The sequence below is a fragment of the Salmo trutta genome, chromosome 37 (genome assembly GCF_901001165.1).
Source record: "Salmo trutta chromosome 37, fSalTru1.1, whole genome shotgun sequence".
In the NCBI taxonomy this organism is placed as follows: domain Eukaryota; kingdom Metazoa; phylum Chordata; class Actinopteri; order Salmoniformes; family Salmonidae; genus Salmo; species Salmo trutta.
In genome coordinates, this window is record NC_042993.1 from 17,832,605 (window position 1) to 17,848,912 (window position 16,308).

The window sequence follows — 16,308 nt, forward strand, 5'->3', positions numbered from 1 at the left end:
TGTATGCTATAGCTTCGTGTGTGAACTAACCCACCCATTCTACTGGACTCTGTATGCTATAGCTTCGTGTGTGTGATTTACAAAATCTTTTCTTAAAGAAGTCCTCTGGCCCAAATCAGAACTGTGAACTTTGATACTAGTGAACAAAATTAGAACACGTTGTGATAACGGTTTGGGGGAAAACGGTGAAAATCTTTTCCCTTTTGAACAGAAATGTCAAGCAGTGAAATGTGGAGTCAAATTAGGCTACAACAGAATACAGCCTCAATTGTCTGTCTCTCTGTCTGTGTTACTGATTACAGTCTGATTATGGCCCCTGTTGTAGTAGGGCATCAGAGCATGACTGGGACTTGGAGGGCCATGAGAGAGGGTCTATTTAGGGACCATGGCCTATCTCTCCCCTCCTCCATCTCTCTATCCATCACTCTATCTTAACAGAATAGACAGTCAACAAAGGCAGCCCTTCCCAACTGTAATGACTGGTAGATGGGAGACTGTTCCTGCCTGATGGTGTGTGTAATTGTGTGCACTATTGTTCGTGTGTGATCTTCAGAGAGCTGCCATTGCCTTAGATCAGTGTGCAAAGCCCAAAGAGAGGCAGGTAAATGTCCACTCAATGATTGTTGCTTTAATAAACCCTCAGTGATGTAATAACGTTTGGACCACTTTACTAATAACACTGTTTAAACCCGCCAGCTCACGATGGACACGGTGTTCACAGCACCAGTCACCATGGTGATGTAGGTAATATACCAACTCCCTATATGTGCTGTAGAGGTGTTTGATTGAAAGCACTATAGGACCGTGCTGTTGGTTGGTTCACACCATTCTCTCTTACAATATAAACTAAAGCTTCTATTTAAATTAGAGGTTGACCGATTAATCGGAATGGCCGATTTAATTAGGGCCGATTTCAAGTTTTCATAACAATCGGTATTTTTGGCCACCGATTTGCAGATTTTTTTTTTTTTCTAGAATTTAATTTTTTTATATATATATGTATTTTTTTTTTTTACATTTATTTTATTTTTATTATAATTTTTTACTAGTATTATTATTTATTTTGTTACACACCTTTTATTTAACTAGGCAAGTCAGATTAAGAACACATTCTTATTTACAATGACGGCCTAGAAACGGGGGTTAACTGCCTTGTTCAGGGGGGATTAGTTTTTGCAACCTTCGGTTACCAGTCCAACGCTCTAACCACCTGCCTTACATCGCACTCCACAAGGATTAACAGGCTGACTACCTGTAACGCGAGGGCAGCAAGAAGCAAAGGTAGTTACTAGCTAGCATTAGACTTATAAAAAACTATCAATCTTAACATAATCACTAGTTAACTACACATGGTTGATGATATTACTAGTTTATCTAACGTGTCCTGCATTGCATATGATCGATGCGGTGCCTGTTAATTTTCATTGAATCACAGCCTACTTCGACAAACGGGTGTTGATTTAACAAGCGCATTTGCGAAAAAAGTACTGTCGTTGCACCAATGTACCTAACCATAAACATCAATGCCTAACAGGAATATTTAGATTTAGTCACCCGTTAGATAAAATACGGACTGTTCCGTATGTCACTGAAAGAAAAAAACTTTTGTTTTCGAGATGATAGTTTCCAGATTCGACCATATTAATGACCCGAGGCTCGTATTTCTGTGTGTTTATTATATTATAATTAAGTCTATGATTTGATAGAGCAGTCTGACTGAGCGGTGGTAGGCAGCAGCAGGCTCGTAAGCATTCATTCAAACAGCCCTTCGCTGTGCTTCAAGCATTGCGCTGTTTATGACTTCAACCTGGGTGGGTATAATTTGTGGAACGTTCCAACAGGAATCTATTCCAAAAACTTGGTAAATAACAAGGTTTCCAAAAAACAACGCATACAAAGTTGTATAGCGGCAGAATAAGATACCGGGTAGGGAGTGGTCTATTTCATTGCGTTTTTCACTCATCACGTTTATTCTGAAAAATGTCTGTCCTCACATGTCTGGTTGCCTATGGACAAACATTAAGAATAAGCTACGTGGTGAGTTGATGCCTATTTGGCAGCTAGTTAGCTAGGTTTGTATGCGTTGCTACTTTGTATGCGTTGTTGGTTGGCAACCTTTTACTTTACGTTTTTTGGAACAGATTCCTGTTGGAACGTTCCACAAATTACACCCACCCCTTCAAGCCTATCAACTCCCAAGATTAGGCTGGTGTAACCGATGTGAAATGGCTAGCTAGTTAGCCGGGTGCACGCTAATAGCGTTTCAAACGTCACTCGCTCTGAGACTTGGAGTAGTTTTTTCCCTTCCTCTGCATGGGTAACGCTGCTTCGAGGGTGGCTGTTGTCGATGTGTTCCTGGTTTGAGCCCAGGTAGGAGCGAGGAGAGGGACGGAAGCTATACTGTTACACTGGCAATACTAAAGTGCCTATAAGAACATCCAATAGTCAAAGGTATATGAAATACAAATAGTATAGAGAGTAGTAGTCCTATAATTCCTATAATAATATAATAACTACAACCTAAAACTTCTTACCTGGGAATATTGAAGACTCATGTTAAAAGGAACCACCAGCTTTCATATGTTCTCATGTTCTGAGCAAGGAACTTAAACATTAGCTTTCTTACATGGCACATATTGCACTTTTACTTTCTTCTCCAACACTTTGTTTTGCATTATTTAAACCAAATTGAACATGTTTCATTATTTATTTGAGGCTAAATTGATTTTATTGATGTATTATATTAAGTTAAAATAAGTGTTCATTCAGTATTGTTGTAATTGTCATTATAAAAAATAAATAATAATAATCTGCCGATGCATCGGCTTTTTTTTGGGTCCGCCAATAATCGGTATCGGCGCTGAAAAATCATAATCGGTCGACCTCTAATTTAAATCCAGTTCATGATCACACAGGAAGGAAGGCTGTGTTCTCTCTCTTATCCCATCCCTCTCTTCTAATCACTTTACCTCCAGTGAGGTGAGAGCCTATGGGAGGTGTGTGTTAGAGCGCTGGGTTTCATATAGCCTGCCACCTATTCAGAATGGGAACAATGGCTGGAGGAAACCCATCCATCTATTGGTCCTAACAGACCTGAGAGGAACAGCAGGACAATGGAACTGTTCTGTTACTTCCTTCACAAAGACTCTTTCTACCCCTTTCTGTCTCTCACTCTCTCAGCCTCTTGGTGTGTCTCACATTGTCTGTGTCTCTCGTTCTCTCGTCTCTGTGTCTCTCGTTCTCTCCTTCTCTTCTCTCTCCTCCCTTGCTTGTCAGCAGGGATTCATTCCAACGGGCTAGCTTTGTAATTTAGGCCAGAGTCGTCCTCCGCTGTTCTGATGTAGACAATCAGCTGATATCTGACTAAGCGTTCACTACCCTGTCCCTCAGTCAGCATTCTGTTAGCCAGACATATGGTCAGGCATTGGTTTGATGCGCTCTCCATACCACATACACCAGGGGTAGGTAACCCTGTTCCTTGTGTTCTGCAGGATTTTGTTCCAACTAGGCACCACACCGGGGGTGTGTTTAGTTAGCGTGAACATTTTCTATGTTGTGGAACGGTTTCTACTGAACGACACATTTTCCCAAAACGTTCTTATACGGACTCTGACAAGTTTTCTCCGTTCGGAAGGTGTACCGGCTCGTCGCTTGAAGTAATGACTGACGTATTTAAAGGGCAGCGGTGCATTTTAAACTCAACTCCTCCCTGTTTAACCGGTTGGTCAGTACCGCACCGTTTCAGTTCAATAGAACCTTATGTTTTTGTATGCTGAACGCAGCCCTGACCAACTGAGCTAATTGATTAGTTCAGTGATTGCATAAGACACCTGGTCTTCCAGGTCAGTTAAATCAAAAACATGAAGAGCCTATAGCTTCCAGGACCAGGGTTGTCTTCCAGGACCAGGGTTGTCTTCCAGGACCAGGGTTGTCTTCCAGGACCAGGGTTGTCTTCCAGGACCAAAATTGCCCTACCTCTAACGTACACTATTTTAATCCTCTAAAAGTATCAGAAATTGGATTGGTCTCTTTGATTGGGGGACGGACTCTTACAAGCCATGATGGTTTGTAAGCTTTGACAAAGCAGCTGGGGAAACAGCCCAAGGTGAATTCAAGTTGAATGGAAGTGATGGCAGCGAGGGAGTGCAGCAACACAGCTGTGTTTGTGTGGTTGACGAGGTGTAAACTGAGGTGTTGTCTTGGAATCTCTCTCACTAAACCCCAGGAGTGATTTTATACAGCAGATGAATCAGAAGCTCACACCTACTGTAACCAAAAATATCCCCTTTATTATAGGCACATTGTTACACTGCACAGGAGTGATGGAGTCTCTCTCTCTCTCACACACACACACACACACACACATAGAATGCAGACAGTTTTGAGTAGTACAAAAGGCCTGCACTCGATAAAGTTGCAATTGTGTATATTTATTTATGTCCATAACTTAAAAACCTTTTGGAGACATACCTGTCTGGTGCAGTGTGTCTACCTGATCACCTATCACTCCCTGTGATCCTAGACCTGTATCATTGATGGTAACTCTATTCTGGGGCTGAGGTGAGATAATGGCAGACAGACAGATCGGGTGAGGGAGATATTGGGGAACCTGTATTTTTCTGCTGAAGCTGGCAGCCTGCTAGACTCGCTAAAGAGGTGTCAGACAAGGCTAAAATTAAGAAGGGAGATCAGGGAAGTTTTTGAGGAACTGATCCTGAAGTTTCTCCTGACATTGAGGTCTGGTTTGTGTTAGCTAGGATCTTCCTGGGGAGGTATTGGTTGGAATGAGGTGGAGTGAGAAGACTAGGCCAGAACCAGATGAACAAGGATAGACCAAAGCTAGAAGGATAAAACGTGACAGGACCTGGACTGAAATAAAGTGGGGAAATAACAAAGCTGTCATGGCCAGACTGTCCCAGAGGAGAGGTGGGCTGTACTGTAGCAGTAGGCTGTGCCCCAAATGCCACCCTATTCCCTTTATAGTGCACTATGTTTGACCCGGGCCCACGCATCCGTAGAGACTGTAGCAGTATAACAGCAGAGAGACTGAGTCATGCAGGAGCAGCAGTATATTTGGCTGAGGAGAGCAGTGGCTCCTCTGTTCTCTGTAAACATCCAGGAACAGACCAACAACCAGACAAAAGCCCACAACACAACCACATTTCCATCCTGTAGTCTCTCTGGAGTCACAAACCCGTCCTCTTTCTTTATATTGCTCGCTCGCTCTTTCTTGCGCCCCCCCCTCCCCAGTGTAAATGTTTCTCTTTATCAATAATGGAGGTATGAGAAGAGGAGAGCGCTGTGCTCTTTTTCACCAGGAAATGAATAATTCAGCCTGTAGAGACGAGTGCCTGCCTGGGCCCTGCCGTGTGTGTGTGCGCCCACTTGTTTTTTGTTTAGTTGAGTACTGGGCTTTTGCTTTGCCTGTGCCTCTTAAATGATGTAGTATGTACTGTACAGAAAACCATGTCAAAGTTGAGTACTGTATGTTAGTAGGTATACCCCTTGTTAGGAGACTACGCTACGCTGGACATTTAGTACACTACTGTTGCAAATAAATGTAGCTACTGTATGGCTGCACTCTGTCATATGATGCATGTCCTATGGATCTTCCTGGGGAGGTATTGGTTGGAATGAGGTGGAGTGAGAAATACCCTACTGTATTTAGGGAATAGGGTGCCATTTGGGGTGGAGCCTTATTCAAAGACTACTCCTATAATGATCACTCGATCCACACAAACTCACTGGACCAGAATTGACCTGTTCTCTGGTATGTGCATACCTGGTGAGAAGGGGGGGGGAGGGGGAAAGAGAGCGAGGGAGGAACGAGAGAGGGGGGGAGAGACAGCGAGGGAGGAACGAGAGAGGGGGGGAAGAGAGCGAGGGAGGAACGAGAGAGGGGGGGAAGAGAGCGAGGGAGGAAAGAGAGAAGGGGGGGAAGAGAGCGAGGGAGGAACGAGAGAGGGGGGGAAGAGAGCGAGGGAGGAAAGAGAGAAGGGGGGGAAGAGAGCGAGGGAGGAATGAGAGAGGGGGGGAAGAGAGCGCGGGAGGAACGAGAGAGGGGGGGAAGAGAGCGAGGGAGGAACGAGAGAGGGGGGGGAAGAGAGCGAGGGAGGAACGAGAGGGGGGGAAAGAGAGCGAGGGAGGAACGAGAGGGGGGGAAAGAGAGCGAGGGAGGAACGAGAGAGGGGGGGAAGAGAGCGAGGGAGGAACGAGAGAGGGGGGGAAGAGAGCGAGGGAGGAACGAGAGAGGGGGGGAAGAGAGCGAGGGAGGAACGAGAGAGGGGGGAAGAGAGCGAGGGAGGTACAAGAGAGGGGGAAGAGAGCGAGGGAGGAACGAGAGGGGGGGAAGAGAGCGAGGGAGGAACGAGAGAGGGGGGAAGAGAGCGAGGGAGGAACGAGAGAGGGGGTGGAAGAGAGCGAGGGAGGAACGAGAGGGGGGGGGAAGAGAGCGAGGGAGGAACGAGAGAGGGGAAGGGTTGAAATCCACTGAGATACAGCATGTAATACATTTAGTCTGTCAGATCCTGCTGGGTCCCTGTAGTAAAGGGACTGGAGGCCCCTGTCAGATCCTGCTGGGTCCCTGTAGTAAAGGGACTGGAGGCCCCTGTCAGATCCTGCTGGGTCCCTGTAGTAAAGGGACTGGAGGCCCCTGTCAGATCCTGCTGGGTCCCTGTAGTAAAGGGACTGGAGGCCCCTGTCAGATCCTGCTGGGTCCCTGTAGTAAAGGGACTGGAGGCCCCTGTCAGATCCTGCTGGGTCCCTGTAGTAAAGGGACTGGAGGCCCCTGTCAGATCCTGCTGGGTCCCTGTAGTAAAGGGACTGGAGGCCCCTGTCAGATCCTGCTGGGTCCCTGTAGTAAAGGGACTGGAGGCCCCTGTCAGATCCTGCTGGGTCCCTGTAGTAAAGGGACTGGAGGCCCCTGTCAGATCCTGCTGGGTCCCTGTAGTAAAGGGACTGGAGGCCCCTGTCAGATCCTGCTGGGTCCCTGTAGTAAAGGGACTGGAGGCCCCTGTCAGATCCTGCTGGGTCCCTGTAGTAAAGGGACTGGAGGCCTCTGTCAGATCCTGCTGGGGTCCCTGTAGTAAAGGGACTGGAGGCCTCTGTCAGATCCTGCTGGGTCCCTGTAGTAAAGGGACTGGAAGCTCCTGTCAGATCCTGCTGGGGTCCCTGTAGTAAAGGGACTGGAGGCCTCTGTCAGATCCTGCTGTAGTAGTTCTCACACTCAGTCATATACAGTACGCGTCAGTGACCTGAGAGTACAGGTAGGGTCACTGCCTAGTTTTACTTTCAGTTAGTATGCCTTTAACTATTTAAATGAACTCGTTTTTTTTGTGTGTAATTAAGGAACAAACTTGACTTTTGTGCGTAAATATTAACATACTCCCTACAGAACAAATTCTAATATAAAGCATGTAAGCAAACAAGCTTTGGTATGCAAACAGACAGGAGGAACACACACACACACACACCCACACACACACACACACACACACACACACACACTTTCACACTCACCACATACGCTGTTGCTGCTGTGTATTATCTACCCTGTTTCCTAGCCACTTTACCTCCTACTTATATGTACATGTCTACCTCAATTACCTCGTACTCCTGCACATCCACTCTGTACTGTTTATTCACTGTGTATATATTCCTCGCCACTGTTTATTTTTTAATGATTTTATTTCATCTTTAATTCTGCATTGTTGGAAAAGGACCCGTAAGTAAGCATTTCACCGTTAGTCTACACCTGTTGTTTATGAAGCACACACACCTCGATCTCAATACAGATTTCCCCCAGGTGTTAATTTGTCACTTTGAAGCTCTATCCTGCCCGATGCCATCTCTTTCTTTCATTACACAATCTCTCTCTACTCCTCTTTCTGCCCTCCATCCTTTGTCCTCTCTTCCTGTCATGGCTCTGTTTTCCAGACTCTATTTTAGGACTGTTGTACTTTTCATCATGTCATACCCTGTTCCCAATGTAGTGCACTATGTTTGATCACGGCCAGCAGGGCTCTAAATACACACTATATCGGGACTAGGGTGCCATCTGGGACGGATGTCAGTGACACAGTGGCAGTCAGAGTACATGTGCAGATGCAGGTTATTTGGCTTCAACCTCAGAGACCAACCACTGGCCAGCCCACAGGATCACACTGAGGAGCTAAAAGGCTAAATGTGTTGGGTTGAATACCAGAGGGAGTGCAGCAGCTAATGTAGGTAATCAAATAAATCAAGGTCCAGGATGATTGAACAAATGGGCCACCACAGAGCTCTGTAGAGAACAGGGTAGCACAGGGGCTAATGTACAAGGCCATTCTCAGTAGGATACATCGCAACACAATGTTTAGCAGTGGAAAACAACTCTTTGTTCTTATTGGACACATGCAGGTTGAACCTCCCTGCTTCACTCAATTTCCAAATGTTTTCAGTTTCCTCCCTACTGAACAGGACTTGAGACTAGAGCACACAGCAGGGAATACTGTTTGAGGGTTAAGCCTGCATGGTCTTAGACAGTAGGCTGAATGCTTGTTTTGGCCAGTAAACGCTCTAGTGAATACTGGGGATGTGGTGTTACTCTGTAAATAACTGGCCTCTTTGGGGCTGGAGATGGACTGTGCTGCATCAGTGACCATCAGACAGAGGACAAGAGAACCATTAGCCATCAGCCTCACTCTCTCACTCAGTCACACACTGATTCAGTAGACAGACGGGCACACCGACGGGGAGCTAAGTAGACAGACGGGCACACCGACGGGGAGCTAAGTAGACAGACGGCCAGACCGACGGGGGAGCTAAGTAGACAGACGGGCACACCGACGGGGAGCTAAGTAGACAGACGGGCACACCGACGGGGAGCTAAGTAGACAGACGGGCACACCGACGGGGAGCTAAGTAGACAGACGGGCACACCGACGGGGAGCTAAGTAGACAGACGGGCACACCGACGGGGAGCTAAGCGGGCAGACAGACGGGCACACCGACGGGGAGCTAAGCGGGCAGACAGACGGGCACACCGACGGGGAGCTAAGCGGGCAGACAGACGGGCACACCGACGGGGAGCTAAGCGGGCAGACAGACGGCACACCGACGGGGAGCTAAGCGGGCAGACAGACGGGCACACCGACGGGGAGCTAAGCGGGCAGACAGACGGGCACACCGACGGGGAGCTAAGTAGACAGACGGGCACACCGACGGGGAGCTAAGTAGACAGACGGGCACACCGACGGGGAACTAAGCGGGCAGACAGACGGGCACACCGACGGGGAGCTAAGCGGGCAGACAGACGGGCACACCGACGGGGAGCTAAGTAGACAGACGGGCACACCGACGGGGAGCTAAGTAGACAGACGGGCACACCGACGGGGAGCTAAGTAGACAGACGGGCACACCGACGGGGAGCTAAGCGGCCAGACAGACGGGCACACCGACGGGGAGCTAAGCGGGCAGACAGACGGGCACACCGACGGGGAGCTAAGCGGGCAGACAGACGGGCAGACCGACGGGGAGCTAAGCGGGCAGACAGACGGGCACACCGACGGGGAGCTAAGCGGGCAGACAGACGGGCAGACCGACGGGGAACTAAGCGGGCAGACAGACGGGCACACCGACGGGGAACTAAGCGGGCACACAGACGGGGAGGGAGGGAGGTAAGCGGGCAGACCGACGGGGAGGGAGGGAGGTAAGCAGGGAAAGGGTAATAGGTGTATGTTCCCTTTAAAGCGACGGCTGTTCAAATGGGGGGTGTCATACTCCCACTGTTCCTCTGCCCTCTATTCTGAGACAGTCCTCATTTTCTCTCAAGGTCAAGTGTGTGTGTAGTCTACCTTTGCTCTCCTCTACTGCTCCACACCTCCCTCTCTCCCTTTTCCTCTTTCCTTCTGTCATTCCATTCTCCATGCACCGATTCCCTCTCCTGTTCTCGCTCTCATTCTCTACTTTTCCTCTGTCTAAACATCTCTCCTACTTTATTTATCACTTTCACTGTCTATCTCCTCTGTCTCCTGCTCTCCTTCTCTTTCTCTCTGTTCCTCTCAGATGTTGCTCATCAAATTTGTTTATTGCTTCCCCTTCTCTCGAGGTCTGTCTCGGTTTCTCACTCTTTCCCTCCCCCTCCATTGCTTGTACCCTATTCTCTCCATTTCTCCCTCATGTCACTTCCTTCACCGGTCACTCACCCTGCTGTCTCTCCTTCTCTCCTTCCTTCCCTCCCTCTCTCTCTCGCTCTCTTGCTGTCCACTCATCCTGCATCACTTTGACATCTCCTAGCTGTCTCATCCTTCCATCCTCCGGCACGCCTCTCCTCTTTCCCATCCGTTTTCCCTTCATCAAAGGCATGGTGGGAAATATGTAGATGTCAGGCAGAGCTCAGAGATGACGGGGTTAATATGGCAGGGGTGTTACTGCTCTCAGGGTGTGTGAGAGGGAGAGACATAATGATTGGTGACAGTACTTAGGATGCTGACTTGAACATTGATGTGCTACTTTTAGATGCCAAATCTGTGTACGTGTTGGTGGGCGTGTTGTGTGTCACCCGTCCTTTAGGCGATAAACTGAAGCACAGTAAAGTAGAGCAGCACTGACAGACACAGCTTCTGTTCTCTCTCTCTTTTGTCTCCTCCCTCTCCATCCTACCCTTCAACCGTCTCCCCTCTCTGTCTGTTTCCTCTACCCTTCAACCGTCTCCCCTCTGTCTGTTTCCTCTACCCTTCAACCGTCTCCCCTCTGTCTGTTTCCTCTACCCTTCAACTGTCTCCCCTCTGTCTGTTTCCTCTACCCTTCAACCGTCTCCCCTCTCTGTCTGTTTCCTCTACCCTTCAACCGTCTCCCCTCTGTCTGTTTCCTCTACCCTTCAACTGTCTCCCCTCTGTCTGTTTCCTCTACCCTTCAACTGTCTCCCCTCTCTGTCTGTTTCCTCTACCCTTCAACTGTCTCCCCTCTGTCTGTTTCCTCTACCCTTCAACTGTCTCCCCTCTGTCTGTTTCCTCTACCCTTCAACTGTCTCCCCTCTCTGTCTGTTTCCTCTACCCTTCAACCGTCTCCCCTCTCTGTCTGTTTCCTCTACCCTTCAACTGTCTCCCCTCTGTCTGTTTCCTCTACCCTTCAACTGTCTCCCCTCTCTGTCTGTTTCCTCTACCCTTCAACCGTCTCCCCTCTCTGTCTGTTTCCTCTACCCTTCAACCGTCTCCCCTCTCTGTCTGTTTCCTCTACCCTTCAACCGTCTCCCCTCTGTCTGTTTCCTCTACCCTTCAACTGTCTCCCCTCTCTGTCTGTTTCCTCTACCCTTCAACTGTCTCCCCTCTGTCTGTTTCCTCTACCCTTCAACTGTCTCCCCTCTCTGTCTGTTTCCTCTACCCTTCAACCGTCTCCCCTCTGTCTGTTTCCTCTACCCTTCAACCGTCTCCCCTCTGTCTGTTTCCTCTACCCTTCAACCGTCTCCCCTCTGTCTGTTTCCTCTACCCTTCAACCGTCTCCCCTCTCTGTCTGTTTCCTCTACCGTTCAACCGTCTCCCCTCTGTCTGTTTCCTCTACCCTTCAACCGTCTCCCCTCTGTCTGTTTCCTCTACCCTTCAACCGTCTCCCCTCTCTGTCTGTTTCCTCTACCCTTCAACTGTCTCCCCTCTGTCTGTTTCCTCTACCCTTCAACCGTCTCCCCTTTGTCTGTTTCCTCTACCCTTCAACCGTCTCCCCTCTGTCTGTTTCCTCTACCCTTCAACCGTCTCCCCTCTCTGTCTGTTTCCTCTACCCTTCAACCGTCTCCCCTCTGTCTGTTTCCTCTACCCTTCAACCGTCTCCCCTCTGTCTGTTTCCTCTACCCTTCAACTGTCTCCCCTCTGTCTGTTTCCTCTACCCTTCAACCGTCTCCCCTCTGTCTGTTTCCTCTACCCTTCAACCGTCTCCCCTTTGTCTGTTTCCTCTACCCTTCAACCGTCTCCCCTTTGTCTGTTTCCTCTACCCTTCAACCGTCTCCCCTCTGTCTGTTTCCTCTACCCTTCAACCGTCTCCCCTCTGTCTGTTTCCTCTACCCTTCAACCGTCTCCCCTCTGTCTGTTTCCTCTACCCTTCAACCGTCTCCCCTCTGTCTGTTTCCTCTACCCTTCAACCGTCTCCCCTCTGTCTGTTTCCTCTACCCTTCAACCGTCTCCTCTCTGTCTGTTTCCTCTACCCTTCAACCGTCTCCCCTCTGTCTGTTTCCTCTACCCTTCAACCGTCTCCCCTCTGTCTGTTTCCTCTACCCTTCAACTGTCTCCCCTCTGTCTGTTTCCTCTACCCTTCAACCGTCTCCCCTTTGTCTGTTTCCTCAACCCTTCAACCGTCTCCCCTCTCTGTCTGTTTCCTCTACCCTTCAACCGTCTCCCCTCTGTCTGTTTCCTCTACCCTTCAACTGTCTCCCCTCTGTCTGTTTCCTCTACCCTTCAACCGTCTCCCCTCTGTCTGTTTCCTCAACCCTTCAACCGTCTCCCCTCTGTCTGTTTCCTCTACCCTTCAACCGTCTCCCCTTTGTCTGTTTCCTCTACCCTTCAACTGTCTCCCCTCTGTCTGTTTCCTCTACCCTTCAACCGTCTCCCCTTTGTCTGTTTCCTCTACCCTTCAACTGTCTCCCCTCTGTCTGTTTCCTCTACCCTTCAACCGTCTCAAATCAAATGTTATTTGTCACGTGCTTGTTAAACAACAGGTGTAGACTAACAGTGAAATGCTTACTAACAATGCAGAGAGGGAAAAAAGACAAATAATAATAGAAAAAGTGACTAGGCAACAGGATAGACTAAACGGCAACAGCAGCGTATGTGAGGAGTTCAAAGTTTATGCAAAAAAAGGTCAATGCTGTAACTCTGGGTAGCTATTGGTTAACTATATTGAACAAAAATATAAATGCAACATGTAAAGTGTTGGTCCCATGTTTCATGAGCTGAAGTAAAATATCTCAGAATTTCTCCATACGCACAAAAAGCTTAGTTCTCTCAAATTTTGTGGCCTAATTTGTTTATATTCTTGTTTGAGCATTTGTCATTTTTCAAGATAAATCGATCCACCTGAGAGGTGTGGCATATCAAGAAGCTAATTAAACAGCATGAGCATTACACAGGTGCACCTTGTGCAGGGACAAAAGGCCACTCTAAAATGCCACCAATGTTTCAAGGGAGCGCACAATTGGTATGCTGACTGCAGGAATGGCCACCAGAGCTGTTGCTAGAGAACTGAATGTTAATTTCTCTACCATAAGCTGTCTCGAACGTCGTTTTGGAAAATTTGGCAGTATGTCCTACTGGCCTCATAATTGCAGACCACGTATAACCACGCCAGCCCAGGACCTCCACATCCGGCTTCTTCACCTAAGGATCGTCTGAGATCAGCCACCCAGTCAACTGATGAAACTGAGGAGTTTTTCTGTCTGTATTAAAGCCCTTTTGTGGGAAAACTCATTCTGATTGGTTGGGCCTGGCTCCCAGGTGGGTGGGCTTTTGCCCACCCATGGTTGCCCTCCTGCCCAGTCATGTGAAATTCATTAATTTAATTGACTTATTTCCTAATATGAACTGTTACTCAGTAAAATCTTTGAAATTGTTACATGTTGCGTTTTTATATTTTGGTCCAGTATATTTAACAAACTATTTTAGCAGTCTTATTGCTTGGGGGTAGAATATGTTCAGGGTCTTGTTGGTTAGAGACTCCTCTCGCTGTCGGTTTTCTCTATCCTTCAATCTTCTTTCTTTCTCGCTCTAGCTCTCTCTCCCTTTAATCTTCTCATCTCCATCCTCCCCTCCAAATCCCTCTCCCCTCCTCATTCTATGTTAATTTGTCCACTTCACTCTTCTCTGTATTTTGCAGTTTTTAATATTAGTTAAGGCATCCTTACCTTAGCGACACAGCGCACACACACACACACACACACACACACGTCACCTCCTGTACATACATGCAAACATACACACCATAAATATCCTAGTCAACCCATGCTGTTCTAATGATAGTCTACAACCCCCGAGGGGTTAGTCATTTCAGGGGGTGGGTTATATTTTATATCCCTGGGGGGTTGAATGTCTCAAACCATTCCTCTCATCTTGGCTTAGAGAGAGTTAAACTGGGTTGGTTTTCCTCTTATTGCTCTGTCTATGACTGACAGCAGGCAGGCTTTCCTCAGCCCTGTCCCTCTGGGCTTTCTGCCTGCCTGCCTTCCCGCCTGCCTGCCTTCCTGGGATTAAAAATTACTGTGTGTGTGTCTCGTGTGCGTGTGTGTGTGTGTGTCTCTCTCTCGAGTGTGTGTCTCTCGAGTGTGCGTGTGTGCTGGCGTACTGTGTGCATGCTTATCAATACAGGTCTGTGTAATGACCTGTGGCGTGCAAGGTTGACTCAATTCATAGTCCCCAGTGGAGACGAGCAATCCTGGGTTTCAATAGCCCTCCATGCTTCCCTCACTAGAGCCGAGCAGGTCCCAGAGCTAATCTGTAGTTGGTCTATCTGCTGCAGGTGGATTGAAGTGAGGCTGCTGCCTGATCCCTCACAAACACTCCAAACACCTAGATCACACAGCAGGTGGCCCCTACACTAGGACACAATACACACAGGTCTTCAAGGTCTGGAGAGGCACCAGGATCCAGCTAGAACACGCTCAGATTCTGAACCCTTCACCCCGTGGACTGACTCATTCACCTCACTCCCCCTCATTGATTTGTCAGTATAAGAAATGAACCTTATCTGTGAAGGAATATGGTGGAAACTCCCTTTGGCCCCATGCTTTCATCAACCTAATGCTGTTAATACTATGAGGGGAATACCAGTGCCTCTGGCTCTGTTCAGTCATGGCAGCAGAGTCTCCGGGTGGGTGGGTGGTTGTAAAGAGGTTATGTGGTTGCAGAAGGGTTATTTTGTGGTTTGAATCTGACATTGGGTCAGTGCTGGGAGAGATGGTGGGTAATTCTAGGAAATGCCTTGCTTGTTTTCTTTGCTCTCTCCCGCTCTCTTCTTTCTCACGCCATCTCTGTCTTTCTCTCTGTCTTTCTCTCTGTCTTTCTCTCTCTCTCTGTCTCTCTCTTTGTCTCTCTCTCTCTGTCTCTCTCTTTGTCTCTCTCTCTCTGACTCTCTCTCTTTGTCTCTCTCTCTCTCTCTCTCTCTCTCTTTGTTTCTCTCTCTTTGTCTCTCTCTCTGTCTTTCTTTCTCTCTTTCCCTGTCTCTTTCTGTCTTTCTTTCTCTCTTTCCCTGTCTCTTTCTGTCTTTCTTTCTCTCTTTCCCTGTCTGTCTATCTTCTGTGTGTGTGTGTGTGTGTGTGTGTGTGTGTGTGTGTCTTCCCGTTTAAAGACCATGGTAGCAGAGGTAGGCTGTGTGGATTGCTCATAACCACCACCAGAGAAGACCGTCAGTCCTGGCCTTTGACTCGTGACTCTATAGGGATGGTGTGTTTTCCACCCCACCTTCTTCTCCAGTCTTCCACCGTAGTTTCTGGGAGGATGGACAAACCAGTAGAACCAGTTATGATGCTAAAATTAATCGGCGTATCAATCACTTCGGTGTGTGTGTGTGTGTGTGTGCATCATATTAAGAAGCATGTGGCTACACAATATGGGAACACACACACGCAGAGAGAGAGATTGAAATGTTGGTAAACATTGACAGGTGTGTCGCAGCAGATGATTTGTCTTTACGTAGAACAGGTAGACAAGACAGGCACACCGATGCACACTCATTCATACAGTTAATTACATTCTCACGCAGACATGCACGAAAGACACCTTCTGGTGACTTGTCAGGACGTTTTGGTCCTGAAAATGTAGAAAAACATGTACACAAACGCACACCAATCCCTGTACACAGCGTGTGTGTGTGTGTGTGTGAGCCCAGAGTAAATGGCTGGTTCTAGAAAAGCATAATCCATCCAAATGATTTATGACCGGTGTGGAGCGGACTGGCCTTTTTCCTCTTCACTACATGTCCTGTTTCCTCCACTCATCGCTAGAATGGGGAGGCGCACACACACCCCTCTAGCAGACTCCTGGAGCGTTGACCTACTTGCTTACTCTAGGTAGTCTAATGGCGTACCAGACCATTCCACAAAACTACAATCTGTCATTGGACAGACTAGGGCCTGGTCCCAATAGTCCCAACAAGCTTCCTCTCATCAGGCAGACTGGGGCTGGGGCCTGGTCCCAATAGTCCCAACAAGCTTCCTCTCATCAGGCAGACTGGGGCTGGGGCCTGGTCCCAATAGTCCCAACAAGCTTCCTCTCATCAGGCAGACTGGGGCTGGGGCCTGGTCCCAATAGTCTCAACAAGCTTCCTCTCATCAGGCAGACTGGGGCTGGGGCC

General features: G+C 48.2%; 1 protein-coding gene across 1 annotated transcript in view; it reads left to right on the forward strand.

The window, feature by feature from the left end:
- Positions 1 to 16,308, forward strand: part of LOC115176381 (nectin-2) — a 61,137-nt gene that overhangs the window by 30,122 nt on the left and 14,707 nt on the right. The window lies entirely within an intron of this gene.